Source organism: Pelobates fuscus, chromosome 12 (assembly GCF_036172605.1).
Source record: "Pelobates fuscus isolate aPelFus1 chromosome 12, aPelFus1.pri, whole genome shotgun sequence".
NCBI classification, from domain to species: Eukaryota; Metazoa; Chordata; class Amphibia; order Anura; family Pelobatidae; genus Pelobates; species Pelobates fuscus.
In genome coordinates, this window is record NC_086328.1 from 91101196 (window position 1) to 91116291 (window position 15096).

Genomic DNA, 15096 nt, shown 5'->3' on the forward strand with positions numbered 1-15096 from the left:
GGCTGCAAATAGGCGACGTAGGAAGTGCGGCAGTTCTTGGTCATCGACCGACTCTGCGATGCCTCTAATCTTGAGGTTTGTTCGCCTTCTTGTGTCTTCCATTGCCTCTATTTGAAGTTGGGTGGCATGTTGTGCAGTCTGGAGTTGCAAGATCTGCTGTGCGTCGCGTGCTTGGCGTTGGGCTATAGAGGAGACAGATTCTTCGGTACCTCGCACTCTGGCCGTGACCATAGAAATATCCTCTCTGATGATGTCTAAATCTGCGTTAAAGAAGGCTCTGATGTTGTTCATCAGGGCTTGTATATCTCCCTTAGTAGCTGGGGCTTGAAGGTCTTCCTGCAGTGAGGTTAATTTTGAGCCCTCTGATCTCGGGATGTCATCGAGGGTATCGAGGATTTCATCTTCGGAGGAGGGGCAGGTTGAGTCCGCTGGCGACGCCATTTTGGGCCTAGGCCGCGGTTGCTGCAGCAGGTCGCAGATGTTTCTGGAGCCCTCCCCCGTGAGGGTTCTGAGTTTCATAGCTTTTTTGCCCATCTCTGGTGTTGTTGGGCTCGGTCCTCGGTTGTGTGAGGGTAAGAAATCGCCGTTATGCGTGTATTTGCCGTGGGTATAGCGGGAGCTCGTCCGACATGCGTCCGCTCCCTTCAGTGTCCCGGCCACGCCCCCCGAAAATCACTTCTGCCTAGGCTTCTATGGACAGAGATGGCTGCCAATTCTGATCTGATAGCACTGTTCCAATTGTGAAGGGAAGTTTGTGTCTTTAATCATCTGTATTGTGTCCTTAGTCGACCACTGTTTTTACTTGTACGTCATCAAAAGAGTTTGAACAGCACATCTGGAAACCTCTGTCTGCCTTCAAATTGCGGCCTGGTAGAGCTCGCTGATGTAGTATAAATACCATCTGACTCGTTACTGTAGTGTAGGACTTGTGACATTAAAATGTCTTCAGCAGAGTTTGGCTGTTCCTCGCCCAGTTTTAATTCTCCGACACAACTGTTGAAATTTTGAAAAGCATTTTTACTTTAACACCTACCCAAAACCACATAGTTTGCAAATAAATGTAATCCTATCTCTCTTGTCAACATCAGACTCAACAGGAGAGAGATACAGGAGACAGCTAAAGTATGAGCATGAGTACAGGGACCAAGCATAAATTAAATTAGGTAAAATTTAAATTTTTCTTCTCCTTACTACATCTAACTTCCAGCAAATGCATTATTTGTAAAAAAATAAACATGGACACTGATCATGGAAGTATTACCAATATAGCAAATGGTTAGTGCATGCTATGTAAACAATTTTAAGTATATTGAAAGCTGAAAGGCTGACTGATAATTGTCCACAACACATGAATTGCCAAAGACCATCTATCAATGATATAGTGGCATACAAAAGACCAATGATTATACAGACTTTTTCACTAAATTCAAACTTCAACTTACAGAGTCTGTGCTGATGTGGCCAAACTCCTACCTAAGCTCTGCTAACTAATTTTATCTCCTCCATAAAGAAATTTTAAAGTCTTAGGAATACAAATACGTATTCCTAATGCTATAGTAGTGTTTCCCAACCTATTCAGTCATATCTCCCACGTGGGTTTAAAAGGTGAGTATTACTTACACATCTTCCATCGCCGTGCTTTTCTCACTACGGCAACTCCACCTGCCTGGCTGAGATCATCAAGAATAATGACCTCAGGGGGCGTGGTTTGACCGCCAACGAAGATGGCCGCATAGAGCGAGTGCTCCGCACCCCGGCGCTCAAATATAGCTCTGTAACCTGCTAATTTCCCGACGGAGGGAACATACACCTTGCCCCGAACACCCCGACATCTCCACAGGACAAGGGGACCGGATGTCAAACCGCAGACTGACGAAGAAGAGCTCGAAAGAAGCCATATCAGTGGCGGACATGTTGTCTGCACAGAGGCCTACAGCGCGTGGGGCGCCTGCGGCCGCTAGCCCTAACTCCAGAGACCCCATGGATCGGACCGGACAGGGGAACCCACCCATAGAGGCAACATCCAGAGACATATTACAGTCACTGGCCGAAGTAAAGGGCTACTTAGCCGAATAAATAAAACGGACGGCGGCAGAGGTAAAGGCCGACATTGCTGCAATAGGCGCCCGCACCAGCCACGTGGAGAAAAAACTAGAGGCGGTAGTGGAAGCACATAACACGGCGGCAACCCTAACAAACAAGCTCATGGCACATGTGAATGAACTGGAGCTGGAAGTGGAAGACATTGCAAATAGATCGCGGCGGAACAATCTGCGTGTCCGAGGCCTGCCGGAATCCATTGAGGAAGCAGACCTCGAAAAGACCCTGATTGACTGCTTCAAATTAACGCTGCCGGAAATACCTGACCACCAGTGGGCAGTGGATCGTGTCCACAGAGCGCTCAGGGCCAGGGGCCCGAAGAATAGCCCGCCACGAGATGTCATCATGCGGCTGCATTTTTACAAGACCAAGGAGGCCATACTGCGTCACAGCAGAACCCAGGCCTACGAACCAGGAGGACATACAGTTCAGATTTTTCAGGACATTGCACCAGCCACCCTCCTCAGAAGAAAGGCATGGAAACCGGTCACAGACGTACTGAGAAACAACGGTATCCGATTTGCATGGGGATACCCCTTTAAAATCCTCGTTTTCAACGGCCCTAAACCGGCTGTCCTCCACGCAGCGACGAATATTCCCGCCTTTTTTGCAGACCTGGGCATCGAGCCTCCACCGGACTTTCAAGCCCCGCCAACCACCATGGACACACTCGCCCTGTTTGGGGAAGATGAGGAGGCAAGTGGATGAATGAGAGCTCTGCCCGAACACGCCGGAGCCAGCCCGGGACCGGGAGCCGGAGACACACGCAAGTTGCAACTAACCATCTAACACAGTGTTTTTTGCACACTTTGGGGACTTATCAGACTGCATAGTTGATAACGCATAAAACTAATGCACATTTTGATTCAGTTCAGGTTACCCGATTTTGGGGAGTAATATGTACAGTAATGAGAATCGCTAATGTGTTATGTGGGGTAGGGGGTAAGAGGGAGGGGGGTAACGGATGGGGGTGCAGTGTTACATGCTCAATACACACAAGGTGCCCAGACATAGACCGTCATGGCAGGGGCCTGAGTCACCGGTGTTTGGGATTCCTAAGGTGGAGACAGTCGGGGGTTGGGAAAAAGAAGGGAGGGGAATAATGAAGCATTACTGAAACTGCCAGTTCACGGGAAGGAAATTCACAATGGAAGGCTGTGCGTATAATGACACAGAGTATGTGCCCCTCCACCAGTAAAAACAGGGGCTAAAGTTCTGTTTACACCCCCCCTTTTTCTGCTTTGTATTTATTCCACCCCCCCCAACCCATTAGAAACCAGCAACGAGTCCCTCTGACTCGGTTCGGGCAAATGCGTGGTATAGGTAAGGAGCAATCTGTTAGGTAATAGGCAGGAGGGAACAAAGGGGAGTAAGCTGCTATACTTTAAAATGACTACAGATTGGTGCCCTGCAGCGAAAACACCGGAGATAACGCACACGCATACCACTAGGGAAGGTCAACAGCCCCTATATGGATATGATAAAGACAAGGGTTGGGTACCTGTACAACCTGCCATAAGCAGAGGACTTTATTACTCCCCCTTCCGGCGACCTATCAAATATCTGTATGCTTAGTCGCTACCCATCTCCCCCTATAAACCAAGCTTTAGATTATCCTTGAACGAATGACTTAAGGAACTTAAAGTTATTACCTCCTACGAACAATATGCGCCCCCTTCTAACGCCTGAAATTATCCCCTTGATTTCTCAAAAACTGAAGAACATAATGAGGATGTATTTCTTCCTATAAAGTTCAGGTGATAGCTTGACCACTGTGACACAGTTCTCCTCCCAGTAGACAGCACCGCACATTTCGCCAGGGATATATAAAGTAAGCCCAAACACGGTACTCAGTATAGAGTGTCACCATTTGCCATGCTAATCAAGGTATCACAACTACTCACATAGCCACACCACCTAGAGAAGAAATGGTAGAAATGGTAGAAAAGACACCTCAGAACTTGACTAGAAGGTTATATTGACAACAACAAAGGCACGTCAATGGTAGTGGGACGATTGGTTGCCCTGCCCCCCCCCCCCGAAGTGAGCTAATGAATCGGGATTGGTAAAGCCTCCATATTTGAGTGTTGCCGGGGTGCTCTGCGGCTGAGTTTCCCCCCCACCAGAGGTTATTCCCTCGGTGCGGTGGATGCCCACCCCCAAATCTCCCGGCGAACAGTAAGACCAGGAGGACTTGAGGTACGAACAAGATATAATTGTTGGTACCAGTTTAACACTGTACAGTTAATTGTTACGTTATTTTATTTTATTTTGTGTATATCATTGTTGATTGATCTTAACTTCTCCTTCTTAACCTCTCTCTTAACCCTTTTTCTCTCTTCTCAAGGGGAACAGAGACCTCCCTTTGGCCTACCTACTACCGACATAAGAAGACAGATTAGAGAATTAATGCTGGATGAAGTAAGCAGGGATATGGTCCATACAAAACGTCTATTTTATGAAAAAGCAAATAAAATGGACACATTACTGGCAAGAGCCCTTAGACCTAAAAGGACAGTCACCAACATCACATCCATCAAAGACACACAGGGACAAATTCTGAACAGCCCCACCGACATTAATAGGGAATTCACCACATTCTTCACTGAGATCTATAACCACTCCCCGGCACTCACACGTGACAACAACGCATACATGGCGCAAATTAACGACTTCTTACAGAGTGCCAAACTACCGCACCTGTCGGTGGAGGCCACAGCCCATTTGGGGGAATCCATCGAAATAGCCGAAGTCAGCAGGGCCATAGCGGACCTCAAATGGGGTAAAGACCCAGGCCCGGACGGCTTTGACGGTTCCTATTATAAAACGTTCCAGGACCAACTCATACCCCATATGGCCGCAATGTACAAAGACTGGACAGAGGGGGACGCACCCAAAGCGGACCTGACCACGGCAGACATAGCCCTCATCCCCAAACTCGACAGAGACAACACCAATGTAGCAAATTACCGCCCCATATCCCTGATAAACTTTGACTTAAAAGTGTATGCAAAAATCCTGGCCATCAGACTCAACTCAGTACTGACTGGACTCGTGCACGCGGATCAGGTGGGATTTGTCCCGACCAGGCAACTTTACGAAAACACAAGACGCGCAGTGGACCTGATATGGTGGGCAAACAAGACCCGAAGGCCTTCTCTGATCCTTTCTCTGGACGCGGAGAAGGCCTTCGACAGAATCCAATGGCCCTACATGTTCGCAGTCCTGGAAAGGCTACAGCTACCCCCTAGGTTCATACAGGCCACCCGAGCGCTCTACGCGGCCCCCAGAGCCCAAATCTCTCTCCCCGGTACAGCCCCTCGGCCCTTCGATCTTAAAAACGGTACCCGTCAGGGTTGCCCCCTCTCCCCCCTCTTGTTCATACTTGCACTTGAACCCCTACTGCATATGATCAGAACAGAGAGGGGAATTGAGGGCGTCAAAATCGAGGCTGAGGAATTTAAAATTTCGGCATATGCGGACAACGTGTTGCTCACAATCACAGACCCCACAAAATCAATCCCACATCTTCTCCGCATCTTAAGTGCGTACCAATTAGTGTCCGGCTTTAAAATAAACATGGAGAAGTCGGTGGGTATGCCCCTGGGCCTCTCCGACGAGGAGATCCAGTGGCTGCGACATGCGACTGACCTAAAAATCAGTACACAAGCCATCAAATACCTGGGAGTCAAACTCACACCAAACTACGCGGACTTATATGCCGAGAACCACCAAAAGTTGCTAACCACCCTAAGACAGGACCTAGATAGGTGGCACGATAAACCCATTTCATGGTTGGGTAGGCTGCACACTATCAAAATGAATCTCATGCCGAGACTGTTGTTCCTTTTCCAGGCGTTGCCAGTGGCAGTATCAAAAAACAATTTACAACCACTCCAAACAGCAGTAGACAACTTCGTATGGGCAGGGAAAAGACACCGAGTAGCAAGACACACAATGCACACACCCAAGAGCAAAGGAGGTCTGGGCCTGCCTAACCTCCATCTGTACTACCTTTCGGCTCATCTAGCACAGATAATCGAATGGCACTCGCCACCTGACAGACACAGATGGGTAGACATAGAAACGCTCCTAATGAGAACAGACTTGCCGCAATTCTGGATATGGGTGCCAAAAGCTGACCGTCCCGAATTGCACACTACCTGCCCGGCTATCTTAAACTCCATCAGAGTCTGGAACGCCACGGCTCATAAATATGCACTCACCTACCCCACGTCACCCCTGACCCCATACCTCCGAAACAAAGCGTTCCCCCCAGGAATGTCCCCAAGGGACTTCCGAGGCCTGGAGGACACGGGAATCCAACGCTACTGCCAACTATTTCAGGCTAATGTATTCCGCACATTCGAAAACCTGAAAACCCTGGCACCGCTAGCCACAAAAGATTACTTTAGATATATGCAGCTCAGGGACTTTGCCAAAACACCTGCTGTGGCACAAGCAGCCAGTCTCAGGCCCACCTTCTTTGAAACACTCTGCGTGTCTGATGAATCGCGTACCGGCCTTATCACACGTCTTTATGTCCAATTAAGCGCACCCACAAAGAACACACAAACACCTTCCTACGTCCTGCAGTGGGAAGCAGACCTCAAACAGACTCTAGAGGCAGGGGAGTGGCAGGACATCTGGGAGGCGGCAGCCAAGTCCTCCATATGTGTGGTACACCAAGAACAGTGTTACAAGACACTCATGAGATGGTACACGACCCCTGTGCAACTGAACAGAATGGGTAAGACACCTACAGACACATTCTGGAGAGGATGTGGGGAAAAGGGGACCTATCTGCACATGTGGTGGACATGCCCAAGACTTACCCGGTATTGGGACGAGGTGGCCAAACTCTTGACAACGATACTTAAAAGACCAATAAGACCAGATCCCTGGACATTTCTAATAGCCAAACCGATAGACACATTACCCAACAAAGACCAAAAGCTCCTAAACAAAATAACTCTAGCAGCCAGGAGGGCTTTGGCACTGGTGTGGCTCCAGGCAGACACCCCACACATGGACAAGGTAATACAAAACATCAAAGAAGCCTGTCTCATGGACAAGCTGACAGCTCAGGTCCGGGACACATACCCACGGTTCCTCAAAGTTTGGGAACCGTGGGTGGAATACTCAGACCTACAAAGAGGGACTTAAACCCCCCCCCCCAGCAGCAGAGCCCACTACATCCCGAGAGGAGCGCGCCTCCAGCAGCCCATAATCAGGCCTCCCATATCAACAACGGCCCGAGACTATACTCATACCTCTAGTAGTAAGCCCCCCGTGGCAAAAACCCAGCGCGCAGACCCACATATCCAACAGCGAGTGGGGTACGGGTGCTAAATATCTCAGTAATTTGTAAAGCCAGGGAGGGTCTCACCCCCCCCCCTCTCCCTCCCATCCTAATTTCCTTCCTTCTTTCCTCTCCTACCCAGCTACGTCTTCAAACTTATTTTTTCTCCTGAAAGATGATCAACAAACATGTAAGGAGCACACGTTTAATATGATTTGAACTACTAAATGATAAAAATGTCAGCTGATGGGAGTGCTGGTCGGCATCCACACAAACCGACTGTGAAGACACCAATACTAAATGTCTATATTTGGCTTCTGCGTAAGCAATGAAACTATGACATGTAACAACAAAACTGTATAAGCAATGGACGGTTTCTGCGCAAACCGATTAAACTGCACAAGACGTGTTCTCGCATTTTCTGACAAACCAAAAATAAAGAATTAAAAAAAAAAAAAAAAGAATAATGACCTCAGCCAATCCAATGCTTGCCTATAGGGAAGTATTTGGATGCTACTGCACAAATAACTAAGGTGTGCCAATTAACTGCTGCTCTAGGAGCAGCTTTCTACAAAACTGCAATGTTTAACATTAGAGGGTTAAAACTAAAACACCACTGCACCCAAACCACTTCATTGAGATGAAGTGATCTGGTTGCCTTTAGTGGACCTTCGACCAGCAGCACTGTCACACCGAACTTACATTTTCCCAACCGCTTCCTCTTCTCTTCCTCTCTAAGAATCTGTTCTTCTTTTCCTTATTTCTAACCTAGCTTTCATAAATATATAAAAAAAGACTAAGTAAGGACTAGTTTGTCTTATATATTTTAACTACGCCATACTTTCTTTTTCAAAGTGGGTCCTAAGTGACAATAGGGGGGGCCTAGTGTCTCCCTCAGCCCCACCCACTAGGGTGGGGGCTCTAAGTGACAATGGGGGGAGGACCTAGAGCACACTGAGTGAAATTGCATGGCGTGGAAAGGCTTTATAAGCTTTTCCCCCCTTGCAAAGCTCAGTCTGAGCGCAGCCCTCGATGGGTGAAGATGGGGCACGGGTATTTTTATTTTTTTGTTTAATTAAATTTTATTGGGATTTTCAAAATTGCATAACAGGACATATGTTTATCACCAATAATCAATGATAAGGTCACAATATATATATATATATATATATATATATATATATATATATATATATATATAGATTCTATCAATACATTTGTTTTACAATATCTTACAAATCGATAAAAACAAAGAAAAGAGAGAAAAAAAACCACAAAAAAATTAGTAAATAAAGAAAATAAATAGATGAATAAATAAATCAGCAATATAATGTACAAAAACCCTTGTATCTCAGTTATGATCTATTAAATACTATAATAGAATTAAGTCTATTTTAAAATTAAAATATACCTCCATACGTGGAAAGAATAAATTAATCTGAATGCCAGACCATTTTATTTATTTGCTAAATTGGATTCTACTTCCCTGTAACATCTAAACCATGAAATATTCTTATTTCAATTACCGGTAATCAAATAATAACAAAAAAGAAAAAAAAAACTTGATTAAAATAAGAGGCATTCAATCGCATTAGCTTTCCCCGTAATAATAGCCATAATAATTTTTGTTTATGAGTATCTGAAAAAGTACATGGCCAACCGAGAACCGAAAACTTAAAAGGAAGCACCCCTTTAATCAAATTAATAACTTGTGCCCAATAAGTCTGTATTTTTTTTTTACAAAACCCCCAAATGTGTTTAATGTTGCCCCTTTACTCCTCACATCTCCAGCACTGGTCACTATAGAACGGTTTAAAAGCATGAATATTTACAGGGGTTCTGTACTACCGTGCTAGACGTTTATAAAAAAGATCTCTTTTTGTTGATTATTGAGGCCTTCGTTGCTTTCTGAAAAGTATTTGTCCAGTCATTCTCAGATATTTGTATATGTAAAATATTCATCCATTTCCTCTGGAAACTTAACATTTCTCCTCCTTTTGTCACCTTCTGAATTAAATGGTATATCCTGGAGAGGGAGCCTCTTGTATAATTATTTGTACGTGGGCCCTGTGCAAGGTCCACCTTTATTGGATTTGGATGGGGGGGGGGGGTGGGTCTTTTTTTACAACAGTAAGCAGCCACTGGTTGCTCACTGTTTAGTAAACATGCCCCTATAGGGGCAGAAGGGAGATTTTAACCTTCCTTATGCCAATATGTGGGGTCATATTAACCCTCATAGAATGAGGGGGACATAGGGGGAATTTAGGATGTGGAGGAGAGCACACCTCCCCGCCTCTTCTATTTTTATATATTACAAGGAGGGTTCTACTGAATGAAGACTGAGTTGCGATTCCATCTATGTTCATTCTTTGTCATTTCTATTCATTCATCTTTTTGACGAATGGACGAATAGTCGAAATCCGGACAATCACGAATGCCCAAGTGTTCAACTGTGCATGTGCGGGAATTTCACAGACCAAGCTAGTGTGGAAAGAAGAAGGGTCCACGGTACGTCATCCAGAGAACACTAAGTTGGACATAGATGCGAACAAGAAATAAGGAGGTAAAAAAAATAAATGGGGGACCTAGGGGCATTTGGGGATGACTAAGGGTACAATAAAATGTTGAGACGTCAGGAGGTGGGGGGGTTTCTTTTCAAAGGATGCTGCCATTACAGTGCCGCTTTAAGTAGTTGAGTAGAGAAATAAGTTCAAGGCACGGGAGGATTATTTTAGCGTATCTGTCATCGAGTGTGGGAATAGAAAGAGGTGCCCGTTTTGGTACCGAAGGGAATTTACAGTGATCACTCTAGCAGTGAAAATGTCATTGTATTCACCACAGTACTCATCTTTATGTTCTCATAGTATTATTTGAATACCTATTCAGATGGGTATCTGCCAAAGCAACCCATTGGCATCTCACACAGTCAGATAGATACTCAGCCGATTTTAAGATTCAGCATTCACTCTGACTCACCGCTTAGTTTTTTCCTCTCCTTTTTCTCCCGTTATGTATATTCCTATTGCTATGTGACTCTGTTATATACCCTGGCACAGACGTGTGCAAGGAGATATCCATATCAGATTTTGACCAATCATATAGCATGATCCCTTAACACGATACTTACCTAGTTGATACCAACCAGTACTAAGGGTTAACTAGCAAGTTGCTATCTGTACATTACTGCAAATAGGCAGTTCACAACATTATTGCTAACAGGCAGTTTCTGTTTTTATTGAGCCTAACCTTACACGAATAGCAGAACTTTATGTTACCATAATAGCTGGTTGCACTCACTTATTGTACACGAGCACCACTGTATATAATAAGTTGATTATGTAATAATATATTTTTCTTTTAACTGTTCCAAGTCTGGTATTTAGCTGGCACTCTGTTTAAAGTATATTATATCCCAGTTCCTGTTGGTACACTACTCTTTGTTCACCCATATAAATTTCTACTTGGGGGTTACCCATTGTCTCTAGTGTACCAATTGGACCATTGGCTCGATTTCTTTTCTCTTCTCACCATCATATATATAATGTATATGTATCTCACCAATATATTTGTAAGTGCTGTACAATGTAAAGTACCTGAGTACCAAACATGGTTTCTTAGCATTTTTTGTCTTGTTTTACTTATTGAAAGGTGCTGCAAATATGTTGGGCCTATGTAAATAATTGTAATTGGTGACACATAAGATTTGTGTTTTATGTACGAATTGATATCTGTAGATGTTGTGTATGTCAAACGAGTTATAATAGTGTCATGTTAGTGCAATGTATAAGCCAGTTGTCTTATTTGTACTACATGTGTAATTTGAAATGCCGCAGGGTGTCTGTGGTTGTTGATGTGGTGCCATTTGAATAAAGTTGGCAGAATTTGTATCATTCATATAAAAAAAAAAAAAAATACAACACATCTATAACAATTTCCTAAAGTATTAATATTCAAGTATTAAAGGGACACTAGGCACCTGGAGCACTTCAACTCATTTAAGTGGTCTGGGTGGAAACTCCCATCACCCTTAACCCTGAGCATGTAATTATTGCAGTTTTTTATAAAGTGCAATATTTACCTGCTAGGGTTACCTCACCCTCTAGTGGCTGTCTACCGGACAGCCACTAGAGGGACTTCCGGATGGAGAGGCGACTAAATGACGCTGGATGTCCTCACGCTATGCATGAGGATTTCCAGCATCACCTGAATCCCCATAGGAAAGCATCGAATAATGCTTTCCTATGGGAAAATCCTAATGTGAGCGCGGCCATTGCGATCCATGCGCATTAGGTCTCCCCCACCGGTTGACGTCGGGGCTGGACCCAGGTAAGTGACAGAAGCTGTAGTGCCAGAAAACGAGCTTGTTTTCCTGGCACTAGTTTCCCTTTAAGAAAACGAACACATTCCAACCTAAAACTCAGATTTCTTGTATCATAGATACATTCCCTACACTTTCCTTGTTAAAGTTGAAATACTGAAGGGATGGGAAGTCTTATTTGAAATTTCCAAGAAATGATAAAACATCAGTAGGAAAAAGAGATGAGAGTAAAGTCTATATTTATAAATTCCTAACATTTTATTGCCAGGTATGTAGCTAGTGGTCTCACTCATTGCGGAGAGCGCTAGTTAGAAGACATTAGGTAGACCTAATGCTTGGTTCAAAACAAACTCACCAGCACCCTCCAGTGGTCACAAAACTATGTACTGTACATTGTAATTCTCCTATTTTTATAATGCAGTTAGACACTATAGTCGATCTTCAGCCACTGAGCTGGTTTTGTGATGAGAAGTGCCATTTGCATACAGACAAAAAAATACATATTAAAAAAAAAAAAAAAAGGTTCAGAATATTTTTTTTAATCCCTTAGTAAATGGCCAATTACTTTTTACATTTACTACTTTACACATCAAAGCCTGCTGCTGTATATTTCCCTGCTGTTGAAGGGTTTGTGAATATCCCCTGACACTGCACCTAGTCCCACATAAGGGACTAATGCTTCCAGGCAAAATTAGAGTGGCTCCTAAGAATTTTGGTTCTGGACTGCTCTAATGGGAGGGATTAGTCTGGTATGCTTTGGAACTGGTTCTGTCTGTAATGGCACAAGTGAGCAAAAACATTTTTGAGAACATTGAGAACAGAGCGGGGGGAAACGGGAGCTACTGAGTTCTTCTAAGCTTTTGTCTGTTTTGAGAGTTCTCATATTCTATGTTAAAATTAGGACTCAGACTTTTACTATAAACCATTTAATTTAGGATACATCTAAACTGCATTAAGCTAAAGTTGGTTTGATGCCTATAGTATACCTTTCAAGTGGCACAGGTATCAACATTTGTTGTAACATGTTCAGCTACAATTACCCCATTATTTTTGACTGCCCTTTTGTCTATTCTATTCAAAAATAGGACTATAGATAGGACCAAGGTCACACATTTAAACTGGAAGAAAGGAGAACTAGTCTAAGGCAAGGGAAAATAACGATGCGTAAGTTTCTGCCCGAAGAGATGGTTTTACCAGAGTCTGTACAAATATTTAAACAGAAACTAGAATAATTCATACAAAAACATAATATTAGGGACAGAATAGTTAATATATTGACTAGCAGCTTCTTGATCCAAGATGAGATCTGACTGCCATTCTGCAGTCAAGAAGGAATGTATTTGCTAGTTAACTACAAAGTTGGAATGCACTTCAAACAGGGAATTTTACCATCTTGTGAATCACCAAAAAAAACAGAAAAAAAAAAAACCAAACAGAATACAAGAACGCTGAAATCAATCAAAAGCTCAGAGAAACCTCTACAGCTTGCCCTTTGGCTAGTCTGATAGCCCTCTAGGGTAGAGGGCCAAAATGATCATCTGGGGTTGCTGTATCTCTTGCACAGATTAACTTGCTTGCATTTCGGATCTGGATTGCCCTTATGGGTGATAGGAGTCTGATATGCAAATGGTAAAGGTTCTCTCTGTAATGGCGACTGAGCCAAAAAAATTGAGACCTGAGTGGTTATTAACTGAAGGGCAAGCTATGGAGTTTCTCTAACCTTGTTTGTTTCTACCCAATAAGCTATCCAGCAGTGTTTACATTATTGCTCCAAAAAGAATGCTATATATCATGTCATGCGTGAACTTTTTTCTTTAGGAAAATTAATAGCTGATTTACAATTCCCAGTACCCTTAGCACAGCAGTGCTAACAAAAAGTATGACATGGAGGAGTCATTTTTCTGGTTGGATGATTGCATACCCTGCCAACCCTGGAGATTTCCATTAAATGCAGGATCAAATATTGTTATTCTTTTTCTTTAAACAGATTGTTTTTAAAGCATGAGAAATGAACACTCCATTTGACGTGCTTTCCAATTTTGCAAAAACTAGATACAAATATTCCTGTTCTATCCCAGAATGGCAGTCAGATCTCTCCTTGCACTGAGAAGCTCTTACCCCCATATTTTAAAATCGGTAATATATTTTTACATGAATTCAACATAAAATTCAAACTAGTCAAACTTAAAATTTTCAAACCTAGCTATGTTTCAGTTTGGCTACTCTGGCATTAAATGTAAAATAAATTTTGATTTGATTTTGAATTCTCACTTTAGTACAAGTGAATGTTAGAAAAGCATAGAAAATTATACAAAGATTATTCTTCCCTACTTTTGGACCCTTTGTTGCAGTTCCAGAAATAAACCATAATAAATATAAAATAGCAAGTACAAAAGGCTCGCTAAACACAAAGTAACCATGAAACTTTATATGGAAGGTAAAATTTACCAATAAGTTCACCACTTATGAGCAGGTTTGGGATAGTAAGGCACACATCTGTCCACAACTTCTGTTCCCACAAAAGGATATAAAATATAGATAAACTATCTTAAGCTGCATAACTGCTTAATAAAAAATGTAATGAAAAAACAAGTCTACTTTATTTGAGGTTAAGCAAATTTGTAGAGTGATATTGTCTTCATTGTGTATTTGTCATATACACAATCATTTGCACGCTTGACAGGTATTGTATACTAATATACAGTATGTTTCATAAAAATAAAACCTTTATACGTTATTACAGTTCACTAAGGTACCCGTAAAAACTTTTTGTTTGAAATTATCAATCTAGAAAACTTATATTTGGGCATTAACTGCAAGGATTCCTAAGCTACCTGAGCTATTAGGACAAGGGCAGGGTACACATCACAGTGTATAGATAGAAATTACAATTTCTCTTGATACATTAGCTTTAATAAAATAGACTGGATATTATATAAAAGAAATATATTATTTCAAGTCAGACTTCCAAAAATTAGTTGAAATGGTACCTTAAAGGCAGAGAAAATATGGGTTGACACAGAACACGTCTGAAACATACCAACGATGGTGTTCTAAACAAACCCAACACGAAAAAAGTTCAACATAATTAAAGCACAATTACAAACCCCCTGCAAGATAAGTTAGATTAGTTATGTTTTCAGCTTGACATGTCAGAGAATGAATTTTCAAATCTTTTATTGTGAAGTCTTCATTGTTGCAAAATCTGGTGTAATTTGGATCAGCTTTCCAATTCTCTGATTCCTGGGAGAACTGGAGTCTTGGTAGTGCAAGATCCCACTACACCTTGTTCAGGAATTGTAGGACAGAATTCCAAGAAGGACCAAAGCTATTCTAAAGAAAAAGGGAAGTTCTCTCCATTATTTGGTACATGAAA